Below are 16,585 nucleotides of genomic sequence, written 5' to 3' on the forward strand. Positions count from 1 at the left end.
GGTCAGAGGCCGGATGCTCTGTTCTTTCTATCAGGTGCCGTTTAACGACGTGCTCGTAATGAGTGCGAGTATAAGGAGCTTGGGCACCACGGTGAATATCTTTCATTTTAGTGTGGGATACAGTCATTACCTCAGGCAGTACTTTTCCAATATAACATAATCCCTCTGAGTTTGGGGCAAGCCACTTATACGCCTTCCTCCCACATATGAAATATGCATCATCGGGGAGAACATATGGGACGGAGTATGACATTACCATGTTACAAATTTTCCATGTGAAATCTCCTAACCCTAATTCTCCCATCTGTTTAGTACTTGTATCAGTATGTACGATCTGTGCACAGTATCCTGGTGATACTTCTCCAACTCGCATGGTCCTACTTCCTAAGGTGTACCTATACCGGAAAAATGTCCTATGGTCGGCTATCTGGCGTATAAGTTCTGTGTCTATGGGCAGTCTGTCGGCTCTGTGTGAAAATGTCATGGTTTGATTACTCCATGACACTTCCCAATTTCCCGGCTTTCTGGGATTGGAAATGTTAAAGCACACTAAGGATCTATCCACATGATATTGGTGGAGCTTCAAACTAGGAGGACTAGAGATATTAAACCTCCTGTCCACCGGCATCCCACCACTTAGCTCAAGTACCTCTCCTACAGTTAAAGAGAATGGTACTAGTCCTGATTTGCTATGGCCTTGAGGTACTTGAGAGCATACCCAATAGTCTGTCTGGTTTAACACTTTACCCACTAAGGAGTGATAATCACTCAATGGATGCCGGTCCATATGGATATTAAAACTGGATTGACATTTCTTGATGCACCCATCCTCGACTAGACTGTCACAGTGTCTACAGATGCAGTTCTTTTCTGCTAACAATCCTTCACAATTCCTTCTATTGTCAATGCTATCAGATCGTTTTCTGATACTCGCCTTTACTCAGTGATTATGTTGTTCTTGGAAATTTACGCCTCCATCCTGGTCATCAGAACCCATTCCAGATCCTTCCTCAACCTCCATGGTACTCTCACCGAAACAGACTGCTCTGGTCAACATCATGGTCAACAGGAAAATCCGTATCATAGTCTCTTGGGGCAAGTCCATCTTAGAGGAGTAAAAGGAGAAAATAAGAAGGGGGAAGGGAAATAGGAGGGAGGTGGGAACTGGAGAAAATAACAAATGGGAAAAAGAAATCTGGCTCGACAAGCTTCTGGTCTTATTATTCTCCATGCTCAGGTGTTGTCTCAATCTTCCCTGAACAGACACTCTAGTGATACAACCTCTACCGTCTGTTCTTTGTCACGGGACCTCTCTGGATCAGCAACCTTTTTACAATGAGACGTATGGACCCAAGTCTCTCTCTCGGCAACCTTCAAAGCAGTTGTGCTGGTCAATAAGACTTGAAATGGTCCTTCCCATCTGTCAATAAGGCAACCTGAGCGTAGAAAATTCCGTATCATTACATAATCCCCAGGTTCAATGTCATAACAATTACTGTCCGGCAAATCAGGAATCACCAACTTTAGATTATCATTCTGATTCTTCAATTGCTTACTCATCTTAACCAAGTACTTTATGGTTACTTCATTGTTACATTTCAAATCATCCTGGGGGTTAATCATAACATGGGGTTGTCGACCAAACAAAATTTCAAAAGGAGACAGATTAAGAGGGGACCTGGGAGTGGTTCTGATGCTGTATAATACAATTGGCAAAGCTTCAGGCCATAGCAGTCCTGTTTCAGTCATTACCTTGCTCAATTTATTTTTAATAGTGCTGTTAACCCTTTCCACCTTTGCACTCGCCTGGGGGCGGTACGGAGTATGCAGCTTACTATTAATTCCCATCAACTTACACATTGTTTGAAAGACTTCACCTGTAAAATGGGTACCCCTATCACTTTCAATGATTCTAGGGATACCGTACCTACACACAAATTCCTGCACAATTTTCTTTGCAGTAAACACAGCGGTATTTGTGGGGAATGCTTCGACCCAATTTGAGAATACATCAATACAGACCAAAACATACTTTACATTTCTACAAGGTAGTAATTGTATGAAATCAATTTGTATTACCTGGAAAGGGCCATCTGTCGGAGGGATATGGGATGGCTCTGTTGGTATTGCCTTTCCGATATTCTTCCTCAAGCAGGTGAGACATGTCATTGCTCTTTTACCCGCATGGGAGGAAAATCCTGGGGCGCACCAATAAGCTCTTACTAGCTTACACATTCCTTCTTTGCCTAGATGAGTCAGCCCATGTGCCGCTTCTGCTAGACTTGGAAGGTATGCTCTGGGTGCCACTGGTTTACCATGTCCATCTGTCCAGAGTCCTGAGGACTCTTGGCCATATCCTTTTGACCTCCACACTGCCTTTTCCTGTGGAGAACACAAATTTTGCATTTCACACAATTTCTGTGTGTTGACAGTATTGAATACTATCAGTTGTGTGATGTCTGTCTGTCTGGGGGTACCGGCTGCTAATTTAGCAGCCTCGTCTGCTCGGCTGTTACCAAGTGATACCGGGTCTTGGCTATACGTGTGAGCTTTGCACTTGATAACAGCCACTCTGTCGGGTTCCTGTATCGCTGTTAGAAGTCTTTTGATGTGGGCTGCATGCGCTACGGGTGTGCCAGCTGCCGTCATGAAATTTCTGAGTCGCCATAGGGCTCCGAAATCATGGACTACTCCGAATGCGTACCTAGAATCTGTGTAGATATTGGCTGACTTTCCCTTAGCCAATTCACATGCTCTGGTTAGGGCAACCAGTTCAGCAACTTGTGCTGAGTGTGGTGGGCCTAGCGGTTCTGCTTCTATGGTACTTTGGTGATCTACGACTGCATATCCAGTACACAAGTCTCCCGAGTCCGTCTGTCTGTGACAACTACCATCAGTGTAGAAAGTAAAATCTACATCTTCCAGTGGGTTGTCACTGATGTCAGGCCTTGCCGCGAAATTTTGGGTCAAGTATTCCATACAATCATGCGTGTCATCCCCTGTACTAAATCCTCCCTCACCATCACTCTCATCCTCCACCCTTTGTGGCTGTCCAGGCACACCTGGAAGATATGTTGCAGGATTTAGTGCGCTGCATCTCTTTATAGTGATGTTTACTGGGGCCATTAATGCCAATTCCCATCTAGTAAACCGTGCTGATGAGACGTGTCTGGTTTGGGCAGAATTCAGCAAGGCTGACACTACATGTGGCGTATGGATTGTGAGGTTGTGTCCTAGCACTACATCTTCGCTTTTTGTAACTAGCAATGCTATTGCTGCAACACTTCTCAAGCATGTGGGGAGGGATCGCGCTACCGTATCTAGCTGAGCGCTGTAGTAAGCTACCGGTCTGCTGGCATAACCATGCTTTTGGGTTAGGACACCTGCTGCGCACCCAGCACTCTCTGTTCCGTACAGCTCATAGGGTTTCTCATAGTCTGGCATACCCAATGCCGGTGCCTGCATTAGGCACTGTTTAAGTCTCTCAAATGCCATCTCAGATTCGTCTGTGTGCAAAATCCAATCAGGTTTTATTTGATGAAACCATCTCCTGCAAGGGTAAGGCCAGTATGGAAAAACCTGGGATCCAGTTACGGCAATACCCACACATTCCTAAAAATGTTCTAATCTGTTGCTGGGCTTGTGGCAGGGTCATGTCACGAATTGCTTGAATTCTATCAGCGGTAAGGTGTCTCAGTCCTTGTGTCAGACAGTGTCCCAAATACTTCACCCGGTTCTGGCATAATTGTAACTTGTCTTTGGAAACTTTGTGTCCTGTGTCTGAAAGATGAAACAGGAGTTGTTTCGTATCTTTCAGGGGCGCTTCCAGTGAATCTGAACACAGTAGTAAATCATCCACATACTGTATCAATACTGATCTACTCTCTGGTTGAAAAGACTGTAAACAATCATGCAGGGCCTGTGAGAAAATACTTGGACTGTCTATGAAACCTTGTGGTAAGCGAGTCCATGTGTATTGAACTCCTCTGTATGTGAATGCAAATAAGTATTGACTGTCAGGGTGCAAAGGTGCCGAGAAGAAGGCGGAGCAGAGGTCAATCACAGTGAAAAATATGGCAATGGGAGGGATTTGCATAAGGATAACAGCTGGATTTGGTACTACGGGGAATTGACTCTCAACTATTTTGTTGACCCCTCTTAGATCCTGTACTAATCTGTAACCCCACCCCCCACTCTTTTTAACAGGGAAGATGGGACTATTGGCAGTGCTGGACGTCCTTACCAGAATGCCCTGTTGTAGAAAGCGATCTATTACAGGGTAAACTCCTAATTCCACATCTGGCTTCAGAGGGTACTGTGGGATTTTTGGAGCTATCCTACCATCTTTTACTTGCACAACTACTGGGGCTACATTTGCCATCAATCCAGTGTCTTGTCCGTCCTTGGTCCAAAGTGACTCCGGTATCTGGGAAGTCATTTCTTCTACCCTGGATGGACACCTATTTACAATAACAGTGTGTGACATTATTCTTGTTGGGGAGTCTAGCATATCTTGCGCTTCCTGAACGTGATTTTCGGTTATGTCCAAGAACACACCTTCAGGAGTACAATATATGAAGCATCCCATTTTGCACAGTAAATCTCTCCCTAAGAGATTAGTCGGAGACGATGCAGCCAGCAGAAAAGAATGCTTGGTATGCAAAGGCCCTATCGCAACCTCTGTTGGTTTGCTTAAAGGGTATTGTCGTACTACTCCTGTTATTCCCATGGCTGGAATTGTTTTACCAGTGGTTCTCATGCCCATGGTCGAATTTATCACTGACTTGGCCGCCCCCGTATCTACAAGGAAATTTAGAGATTTACCAGCTACATAAATTGTGACCTCGGGTTCACTTCCAAGGCTCGCAATCAATTTCACTGGCTGCAGATTACAGGTGTGGCCCCACCCCTATGGTGCGTGGTGACCTCCCTGCATTGCAGTGGCAGCTATCACATGTGACGGGGGTAAATGGGTATTATAAGAGACTTGCCAGTCTCTTTTTGGGGGATACCTTCTTGTTTCCCCTGCGTGTGGCTCATAACTCCGTCTCTGCAGTCCTTGATCCCAATTTCGTGTGTCATGTCGTTGTCTAGGGTTTTTATGTGCATTATGTGAGCTATTTGTGCAGTTACGTGCAAAATGTCCTTCCCTGTTACAATTGTAACATTTTACCACATACGGCTTACCACCAGGGGTCTGTGATCGGGACTGAGGCGGCCTTGTTGTAAGGGCTTGGATACTTATTGCCATCAGTCTATCACTCTGTGTCTCCCTGCATCTTGTGATGTTCCTGTCGTGCCCAACAGCAGTCTCTCTTAAGGTGGCCACCGACATACCTCTCCAGTTAGGTTGAGTGGTTTGTACTCTACTCCTTAATACCTCCTTTATACCGTCCATCAAGACAGACACCGCTACCTCTCTATGGTGTATATTTGCCTCAATGTCCACGATCCCAGTATACTTAGCCATTTCCTCCAGTGCCCTGTGGAAATAGTCAGGGGCAGTTTCCCCTTCCATTTGTTTGATGGAAAATATTTTGTTCCATTTTACTACAGCTGGGAAGTATACTCCCAACTGCAGATTGATTCTAGTTACGTTGTCTTGATTATATTCATCCGTAAGGGGTACCTCCTCATCTAGTTTACAGTCAGCTATAAACTTTACAGGGTCAATACTAGAGGGCAGACATGCCCGCAGTAGTGTCCGCCAATCTTTGTTGTTAGGCTCAGTGGAGTTACCTAGGTCCTTAATGAACCTCTGACATGCGGCTAAATCTTTTTTGGGATCAGGAAATTCAGACAAAATTGTTCTTAATTCTGCTCGGGACCAGGGACAGTGCATGGCAATATTCCTAATGGGTGTGGCTCCACTTGTGTCAGTCTTCCCATTGGGGACCGCTATTACTCTAACAGGGTTAAGATTAATTACTTCACTCTGGTTTGATTCTACAGCGTGTGGTGCAATAGTTTCAGCATATTGTACAGTGCCGTACTTACCTGTAGACACAACCTCACCTGTCCCTGAGCTATGGGCCTTTGATACCACTCTTACTGGTTGGGCGGTGCCCACTGGAGTAACGCTTATGGTGGCCGCTAGAGAGAGAGCTGAAATCGTAGTGGGCTCATCTTCCTGGTCGCATTCCTGGGGGAAGTTTAAAATAGGATACATCTTGCATGGGTTAGCGTTAGTATCAACATTTGCATTAACTTTTATCTTAATCTTATCACTACTACATTGATTAAGTGCACCCTTATTGTACACCCGCATGCCATTCTCTGCAGCCACTTTGTCCCCTACTATATACGGTGGTGGTGCCGTTGCTATCAGATTTTTACCAGGATTTGAATTTGCTTTCTGAGCTAATTCCTGTTGTATTTCACTTTCCTGTTGCCATATCTGTAAACAATCATAATGTCCAATCCTCTGCATTGCAGATTTTATTAGACCTATCCTTTTTCTTAGGTTCTGCAATACCTCAGGGTTCAAATTGCCTACCCGGGGAAACTGTTCCCCATCATCCTCCGTCATTCGTTCCCATTCTTTGCATAATACCTGTGTGTGTGATCCGTATTTTTCACACATTATATACCGTGCGGACCCTTTGGGCCAGCAACTACCAACGTGAACCCTTGTTGGACATCCCTTCTTTGAAGAACTGGCCCCCATCGTTTGCAGATATTGCTGTCTTAGCAAATTCTTACAAACAGACCAAATTGCCCGTGGTAAGGCGACGGTGAAAGTTCAACTAGTGCCTTCACTCACTCTTCGCCCCAATTGGCCAATACAAGTTCCAGTAATGTTCCCACCACTGGACGTACCCAATTCGTAGGATCTTTTTGTAACCTCTATTTACTGGGGCGCGTGGGAGTATGCTACCCTCCCCAGTAAGTATTGGTTGTTGGAGATTTCCTGAGTGAACAGCGAAACTCCCATAAAATAACAAAAACCTACACAAATCACGTTAGAATGTACAAATAGCGTTTATGATCCCACAGTAAATTTTTAATGGGTATCAAGGTAACAAACTATTGCACACAATTACGTGCGGTACAGTCGCACTGCGTATAAGTAACTTAATATTTATACGCTTTACGACCAACGGAATCGGTTGTTTAGGCTGCGAAACCTTCAGCCGGAGCGTTATACTGAACGGGCCTATATGGGTGCTACGCCAACCCCCGGGGCTGCGCTTAAATCTTTTTGTCTGCGGATACTACTTGCTCCTTTTACCTTATATAATGTTAACGCGAGCAAGCCAGTCCCACGCCACCAAGTGTCCACTCACCTGATGTGGTCTCCGACGGGATCCCGATTTCTGGGTTCACAAAAGAATACCTTTTTATTTCCACACTCACTCCTACTCACTCATATACACACTGATCTTTCTGTACAGAAATTCCTTTCATACAGGCAGTAGTCCAATCCCTGGGTTTTGCAGTAGAAAAAGGTTTTCTTTTAACTAAGCTTTTTGGAAAACTGAACAAACCTGTGCTATTATTAGGTGGCTGTACTATACCACCCACACTAAACAAGGTTATTGTGTGATTTGAGTCTCGGTTGGCGTATCAGTACGCTCCGTTGCGTAAACACGCCACGTGCGTATGCCTTTGCGTCACGTACGTGATTTCACACGTTGTCCGAGACACGTATGCACAAAGTTCAGATATGCCCACAGCGACACAACTAACACGCTTCTATCAATGTAAACGATGTTCAACTGTAATCGCTTACCGTACACCACACAGTATTTGCTATGCTGTGTGTGTGTCCTTTACAATTATTCCCTTAAAAATTATCCTTTTTATTCTCAATTAAATAGCACCAGATTTCCTCAGCATGTGTCTAATAATCAATTCTAATGGCAACAAGGGAGTGAGCTGCAACAATGTAGATGTGTGCGTGTGTGCGTAAAACAGAAATAAACAGTTTTAAAAGATAATAGCGTATTGTTCTTACCTTTCTACCTTCCGGTTCCCGATTCCACCCCAGCACTCCTACAGCGTAGCATAACAGAGGCTTATCTAGTCAGCACCACTGTATTCCTCACCACCAATACGGATACGAAAGAATACTGCGTTCCCGCCCTTTGCTGACAGATAAAGTCTGTTTACAGTAGTGTGGATATGTGGAGGATGGACGAGCCCTCAATTGATTATGTCGATTTGATTACCTTATAAAATTCGCTATATATGGGTAAGAGACTCAGTACGCAATTGGCGTATAGGGTACCATAAGGGTACGTACTTAGCATAGCAGACGCTTAGCCGTGGTCGAGACGCACGAGCAGCACGCTCGCTCACAGCTTTACACTTGGTATCGAACACGCTATAGGCGGCCGACTACCATACTGTTACGCTACTAGCGTAGCGGACGCTGTGACCGCGAGGGGAACACGAGCGGCGCAGACGCTCACAGGATGACACTCTGTAAACCCTGTATGCAACACACTTGAAAGATTGAGTTTATACTGTAAACCTTACTACTGAAATACTGTTGCGATATAACGCTGTTAAACCTTGTATATGCTAAAGCTGTTTGAGCGATCAAGACGCTCCTAATACCCTCAGCAATGTAATAAACACACGATACCTTGCTAAGGTTCCAACACCTTTACTACCAATGTCTTTAGTTATATCGAAAAAGGGAAAACACAGTTGACAAGTCATACACTACAAGCTAACATATAATTCTAAAATAATATCTAGACAGAAATATACAATAGTGAACGATCACAAATACAAATACATAGACTAAGAATGAATGGCTAACATTACACGGGTAACAAAATGGCCACAGAGAAACATACCATATGGGGAACACTCGCTAGCGCAACCGGATCCAGTCCTCCAATTATCTGAGATAAATGTTGAAGAGTGAGAGTACTGGCCAGTCTGGGGACAGTGACCCTTATATACACATCATACAGTGTACTTCAAAGGGCCCTACAACCTTATTGTTCATTGGACACAGGAATGTCTCTCTGCACTATAACAAAAGGCCATAGGTGGATTTGAACAGGTGGGCTGTGACTATTACAAACAGCTCAGGTGGGAGTGAATCGCCGGATTCCCGCCGCGTGGATAATGAACTGCAAATATAGGAAATGTCCAGAAATTACTAATGGCCATAACTATACGCAGGAGCGATTAATCTTTACCTAACCAACACCGGATTGTTGCTATTAAAATACTCTTCGGTTAGGTACCAGACACCAATGTTCAACCTTAGTCAGACCCTTTGTATCACGAAAAGAGGGATTCCCATGTCCATGAACAAGTCACATTAAACAAACTTACAGTTATCACTAAGGGGAACATTACCAATAAAACCTGCTATATGGATTTATTAAGTAACGATTGAGTCGCCTGCTAGACGCACACAAACTCTACCGTAAATACACATACCATGCGCTCGAGCGCACGCCCGTAGAGGCGCCGTCACGCAATTGTGAATATGTGCACGCACGCCAGAGAAAGTGCATGTGCAGCGGGCAAGCGCATGAGGTGAATATATGGCAACGTGTAGCATGATATTTTTCCGACTTTGACACTACAGATCTTAAGCATAATATGTCAAATACTTAAAACCCAGTCTAGTTGTATTATTGTGTATGTACCAGATTGTAAAGAATAGACAAAACGGAAAAAAGACGTTTCAAGAAAGGATACACTGGGATTATCATATTCTTATTGTTTTTAACACCAGGAAAAATTATCACATATCCATTACTTTAGTAAATATTCTCTTTTATTAGATTGCAGTAAAAATGTCAAGAGTTGTCATTTGTGTTTTATATATATATATATATATATATATATATATATATATATAATTTACCTTATGTGTAATACTGTTCTCACACATGCCTGTGACTCTGCAAGACAAACTGATTGTGTTTTAGCTAAACTGGATGGTAAAGATTAGATCGTCACTACTATTACATTCTACAGAATTGTTGCTGATTAGGAATACTATAATCAATGATGACACCCAAAGAGTGGACATGAGGGAACGGAGAAAAGATAGAGGGTGGCCCCAAAAAAACAAGAAGGGAGGGAAAAAAGACCCTGTGGTTATTAGAAGACTGGTGACAACAGAAATAGCAATGCACATTGTGCCAGTTTCCTTGGAAAGGCTCCTGGGGAAACAGGCAGAAGCAGGGGGTGGTATAATAGACACCACATGTTAGACAGTCAAAAGGTCGACAAGGTCAAAAGGTTGACAAGAAAATGGTTGACATAAAAAAGGTAGACACCATGTTTTTTGAATTTTTGGGGTTTGTGTGGATAGTTTTGTCATCTGGGACCCCCAATAGTAGAAAGGCGTCCCCTCAGGGGGCTCGCTGCGCTCGCCATGCTTCGGGCTTAGTGGCTCGCTACGCTCATCACAAGGTTTATAACCAACACTATGCCGACATGGATAGAGAAGGTATGACAAAGTCCAAAACATGTAGAATAAAATAAACCCTAAGTCTACATTGTTTGTGTCGACCATTTTCACGTCGACCTTTTGACCCAGTCGACCTAATGTCTGTCTAACATATGTTGTCTATCTATTGACTGTCTAACTAGACACTGTCTGTCTATCATCCAGATACTGAAGGGTTTGTGCTGCCACCAGCGTTCTAATGACCAGAGTAATACAAATGAAATAATTACCAGCCATCAGTTTATAAAGTAAAGGTGCCGACACACTTGCTGAGAATATGAACAACGTCACTCATTTTCACCCTTCCTGAGCGACATTGTTCACTTTCTCGGCAAGTGTGTACACCGGCGACGATGAGCGATGTGCAGACCGCGGTTCGTTAATGACCCTCACTGTCGGTCGTGCATGCAGCTCAATTTGGACTGTCATCCAACAGCTGCCTGCGCAGCCCGGCCACGGCGTGATGTCACTGAGCGATAAGGTCGTCATATCGGTCATTGTGTACAGCCGTCCACCAACCGCCCGGCCCGGGAGTGGGAAACACTAGCTGATGTCGCTCATAGAGCACGTCACCTAATGTGTATGCACCTTAAGAGACGCTTCTTGCAGAAAGTGAATCAGTGTATAGCATCCTCATAAAAGGGGGAATCTGGTTACTGTGAGACAGTATTTGTGATTAACCAAAAACAGCTACAATGTGCAAGCTGACAAGCCATACATACTGTATGTAGCAAGTAAAGTGGAAAGAGTATTGTATTAGCCAATCTAGTACGAATTTAACATCTAGTTACAGTTTGGAAAAATAAACACACAGAAAGCCCATGAATTTAAGTCACCTATGCATATTAAAAGAGCTTAATAAATATAATCAATTAATGTTTAACATTTACAACACTAAAATGCAATGGAACAGCCTATAGGAGGTCACTCCGAGTTGATCGCTCACTAGCTACTTTTAGCATCCATGCAAATGCATAGTCGCTGCCCACGGGGGAGTGTATTTTCGCTTTGCAGGAGTGCGAACGCCTTTGCAGTCGAGCTCTGCAAAAACATTTTGTGCAGTTTCTGTTTAGCACGGGACTTACTCAGCGCTTGCGATCACTTCAGTCTTTTTGGTCCCGGAATTGACCCAGCAAACGGCCGGACACGCCTACGTTTTCCCTACCACTCCCAGAAAACGGTCAGTTGCCACCCATAAACGCCTTCTTCCTGTCAATCTCCTTGCAATTGCCCATGCGAATGGATTCCTTGCTAGATCCACTGCACAGCAACGATGCACTTTGTACCCATACGACGCGCATGCGCATTGTGCCGCGTGCGAATGCACAGTTTTGAAATTTTTTTACGTGATCGCTGCGCTGCAAAAATCTGCAGCGAGCGATTAACTCGGAATGACCCCCTATGTAAGGAATAACTGCTGTAGTGGAAAATACTACAAAATGACAGCAAGTAGTAGGAGACCTGCTTGTACAACAGAGTACAGCCTAATTATGGCCCTCATTCCGAGTTCTTCGCTTATTTTTTTTCACAACGGAGCGATTAGTCGCTAATGCGCATGCGCAATGTTCGCAGTGCGTCTGCGCCAAGTAAATTTGCTAATAAGTTAGGTATTTTACTCACAATTTAACGAAGAAATTTCTTCGTTCTGGTGATCCGAGTGTGATTGACAGGAAGTGGGTGTTTCTGGGCGGAAACAGGCCGTTTTATGGGTGTGTGCGAAAAAACGTTACAGTTTCTGGGAAAAACGCGGGAGTATCTGAAGAAACTGGGGAGTGTCTGGACGAACGCTGGGTGTGTTTGTGACGTCAAACCAGGAACGTAAAGGACTGAACTGATCGCAGTGGCAGAGTAAGTCTGGAGATACTCAGAAACTGCAAAGAAATTTCTATTCACAATTCTGCTAATCTTGCGTTCGCAATTATGCTATGCTAAGATTCACTCCCAGTAGGCGGCGGCTTAGCGTGTGCAATGCTGCTAAAAGCAGCTAGCGAGTGAACAACTCGGAATGAGGGCCTATGAGTAAAGGGCGGTGAACTTTATTGTCAAACCAGGCACAGCCTAATTATATATAAGTACAGTGTGACATTCACATGTCAAGTGACATTCAAGTACTAGCCTTGGGGTTAGGGTTAGACACTAGGGGGAGGGTTAAACTGTGGGCGGGGATGGTAAGGGGTAGGATTATGGTAGGTTAAAATGACTTACCACTAACCGTCGATATTTTAACCATCAGCATCCTGCTGTTGGTATTCCGACTGATATGATTGATGACTTTATGATAAAAAAAAGGTGATCTCTTAGAATGGTGACAATACAACATGAGAAAGTGGCTTGTTAGTAACTGTTGTAGTTCCGATTATTAATACAGGTTGAGTATCCCATATCCAAATATTCCGAAATACGGAATATTTCAAAATACGGACTTTTTTGAGTGAGAGTGAGATAGTGAATTTTTTTTTTACTGATGCCTCAATGTACACAAACTTTGTTTAATACACAAGGTTATTAATAATATTGTGATAAATGACCTTCAGGCTGTGTATATAAGGTGTATATGAAACATAAATGAATTGTGTGAATGTAGACACACTTTGTTTAATGCACAAAGTAATAAAAAATATTTGCTAAAATCACCTTCGGGCTGTGTGTATAAGGTGTATATGTAACATAAATGCATTCTGTGCTTATATTTAGGTCCCATCACCATGATATATCATTATGGTATGCAGTTATTACAAAATACAGAAAAATCCCATATCCAAAATGGTCCCAAGCATTTTGGATAAGGGATACTCAACCTGTATATAGGCTTTTTAGTCTTGCTCTTTATAAATGAACCTCAGAAATTTAAACTTCCACTAACAAGACATCAGCCGCCGTAACTTGCATCTTTTTCTTTCACCCCTGGACACACCCTTGGGCACTTGGCAAAAACAGCAATCTGTTAGGTGCATCTCTGAATAACCAATAATTTATTAGTAAAAATTAAAATACATACAGATCTAGTCGACTAAGTACTGTATATACAGTTGCTTGCTATAAATGTACTCATATTAAGGAGTACATAAATCACCCATGACTTTATTCCGACGAACTTAACATTTATAACTAGCTAGCTTATCACTAAGAAATAACACACGGACACCAACTGCTAGATTTAAAAGGTCAAACAGATATTTATTGTTTGGTGACCTGTCGTTTAAACTAAGAATATTGGAGGATGGCGAGAAAAGGCGCTACCAACTCACCAGCACCAGTCAACTATAATAAACCATAAAATAGGAGGGGCCTCACAACCGCCTCCTTAACATAACCTGCACTGCGCAGGCTCACCCCCCTTACTTTAGCAGAGCCGTGGACGAACCCGCACGGGAACATCCGTAGTCCACCCGCAAGGGGAGGGCATACTCGCTGTTCATTCAAAAGGGGGTGCCCCACAGTGACCACTTATGTAACTATTTGACCGCTGGCTGGTAGCGACTTTCCGCCCATCTGGCTATCAAAGCCTGCTGAGAAATGGAATTAGAGGCCCGAAAAGCGAGCCTCATGCAACCTTATAGGGAGGGTGGGAGGGCATCCAAGAAAAACTGGCAAGAGGAAGATGGCTGCCAAAACCCTGAACTATATACCCCTGTGCATACTCCTCCTACCTATCCCTAATAGGCACCCATCTGTCACCTGACCACCACTGTCAATCACTAAGGCTAGCCCTGCCTATCCTCAACACATGTCAGAAAAATTCAGGGAGTTTATGTGGCTTCGAGCCTATGCGGATCTCTGCCTGCTTAAATCACCCATGACTTTATTCCGACGAACTTAACATTTATAACTAGCTAGCTTATCACTAAGAAATAAACACACGGACACCAACTGCTAGATTTAAAAGGTCAAACAGATATTTATTGTTTGGTGACCTGTCGTTTAAACTAAGAATATTGGAGGATGGCAAGAAAAAGGCGCTACCAACTCACCAGCACCAGTCAACTATAATAAACCATAAAATAGGAGGGGCCTCACAACCGCCTCCTTAACATAACCTGCACTGCGCAGGCTCACCCCCCTTACTTTAGCAGAGCCGTGGACGAACCCACACGGGAACATCCGTAGTCCACCCGCAAGGGGAGGGCATACTCGCTGTTCATTCAAAAGGGGGTGCCCCACAGTGACCACTTATGTAACTATTTGACCGCTGGCTGGTAGCGACTTTCCGCCACAACAAGGATTTTAACAAAAAACCGCAGACCGCCATCCACCAACAACAGGAGAAGAGATTCAACCGGACAGTACTCTAAAATTACTGTCCAAGAACACACCTATACCCGCAGGGGAAAGGTGAATACCATCTTCCCTATAAAACTGCACATTGTGCAGCACCAAGAGCGGATGCAAAACAACTAAACCTCGTATCGCCTGCACGTATACTGACACTGCGGAATTAACTTTCTTCCTAGCTTTTTCTATAGCGGAGAGGCGAATGGCACCCCGCCAATAGAAACGGGGCACTATGTCGGATCACACCACTATCACCCGTGGCCAAGATGCCCGCAACGCTACTAAGTCCGCTTTGATACTCAAGATGAGATCAATGCCTTTGACCCTCCCCATATCATTCCCCCCGAGGTGAATGACAACCCAGCCGGCCGCCCCCACCTCCGCTCATGGCGAAACAGCAAGCGAAGTAAACCCATCCAACGTAAACCTCTAACTCCTAACCATCTAACTACCTTGTCCCCAAATAATTCGCCCGTTCCTCCTGCCATTGGATGCCTCTCGGCCCAAAAAATAAAAGAATGGCCAATGAGCCAAATCTGATCCGAGATGTCCAAAGTAGCTGCAAAAAGAAAATTCCTTACCGTCAGACATTATAAAGATCAAAAACAAATTAACTTAAACATGCAAGTAAGAACCCGAGTGAAGGAGAAAACTCAAAAAACCTCCCGTGAACCGTGTGTGAATGCCAATTGTAATTCGGTCCCCTCGGAGGAAAATTTAAAAATTCACTTCACACCCTCCATTTCTGAACGCTAGCCGTTCAAAAACCGACGAGTAAAACACGTTTCCGGGTTCGCGCAACAGGCGCAATAACAACAATACTTAACAGATCCTTATACTAGGCGCAAGCCTAGCCAACTGAATACCGGTTGCCCAAACCCAAACGATATCCCGCCCGCAGGGGCAAGACCCACTCACCGGGGAGGGCCTTAGTCAACGATTCTCCACAGGAAGGGCGGCACCAATAGACCCCCAACCTCCGCATCAGGTACCAGCTCCCTAAACTTGTCGAACTCAAAACGCGACAGTGCGTCAGCAATTCTGTTGTCAACCCCTGGGACATGCGCAGCCGTGAAATGAATGTTATGCCTCAAGCACTTGAGCACAAGATAACGCAACAAGCGCAGAGCCTCAGGAGAGGACGAGCGCTGGTTATTAACGGCGTGCACGACGCCCAGATTGTCGCAGCGAAATACAATACTCCGATCCGACAAGCTGGGTGCCCACAACTCAACCGCCACTATCAAGCGGAATAACTCCAGCAGGAGCAAGTTCTTTGTAAACCCTCGGGTCACCCATGCTGTGGGCCAAGGCGCGGCGCACCACTCTGTTCTGAAAAAAAAGCCCCAAAGGCCGCACCACCAGCGGCGCCTGTGAAAAGTTGTAACACAGCGTTGGAACAGCGTTTCACTGGCCACAACACCTCCCGGTTAAAAGAAACCAAGAAAGTGGACCAGGTTCTCAAGTCCTCCCTGACCTCGCGCGAAATGTAAACCGTATGGTGAGGTTTCCGTACCCCCGCCATGGATCTCTCAAGTTTACGGCAGAAAACCCGGCCCATGGGTATGATCCTGCACGCAAAATTAAATGACCCTAGCAACGACTGAACCCGTTGTAGTCTGACCCTGCGCGAGAGGAGGCACTGCTCTATGAGACCCAGCAACTTGAGTACTTTATCGGCCGGAAGCCGGCAACAGCCGGCTTCCGAATCGATTTCAATGCCCAAATAACTGAGGCACGCCGTGGGCCCCTCGGTCTTATCCGAGGCCACAGGAACGCCCAGGCGACCAAATAAACTCTGAGCTAAACCCAGTACATCCCCGCACACCGACCCCTCCCTTGGACCCACAAAGAGAAAATCGTCTAGGTAGTGGGCGACCCCCG

Source organism: Pseudophryne corroboree, chromosome 7 (genome assembly GCF_028390025.1).
Source record: "Pseudophryne corroboree isolate aPseCor3 chromosome 7, aPseCor3.hap2, whole genome shotgun sequence".
NCBI lineage: Eukaryota > Metazoa > Chordata > Amphibia > Anura > Myobatrachidae > Pseudophryne > Pseudophryne corroboree.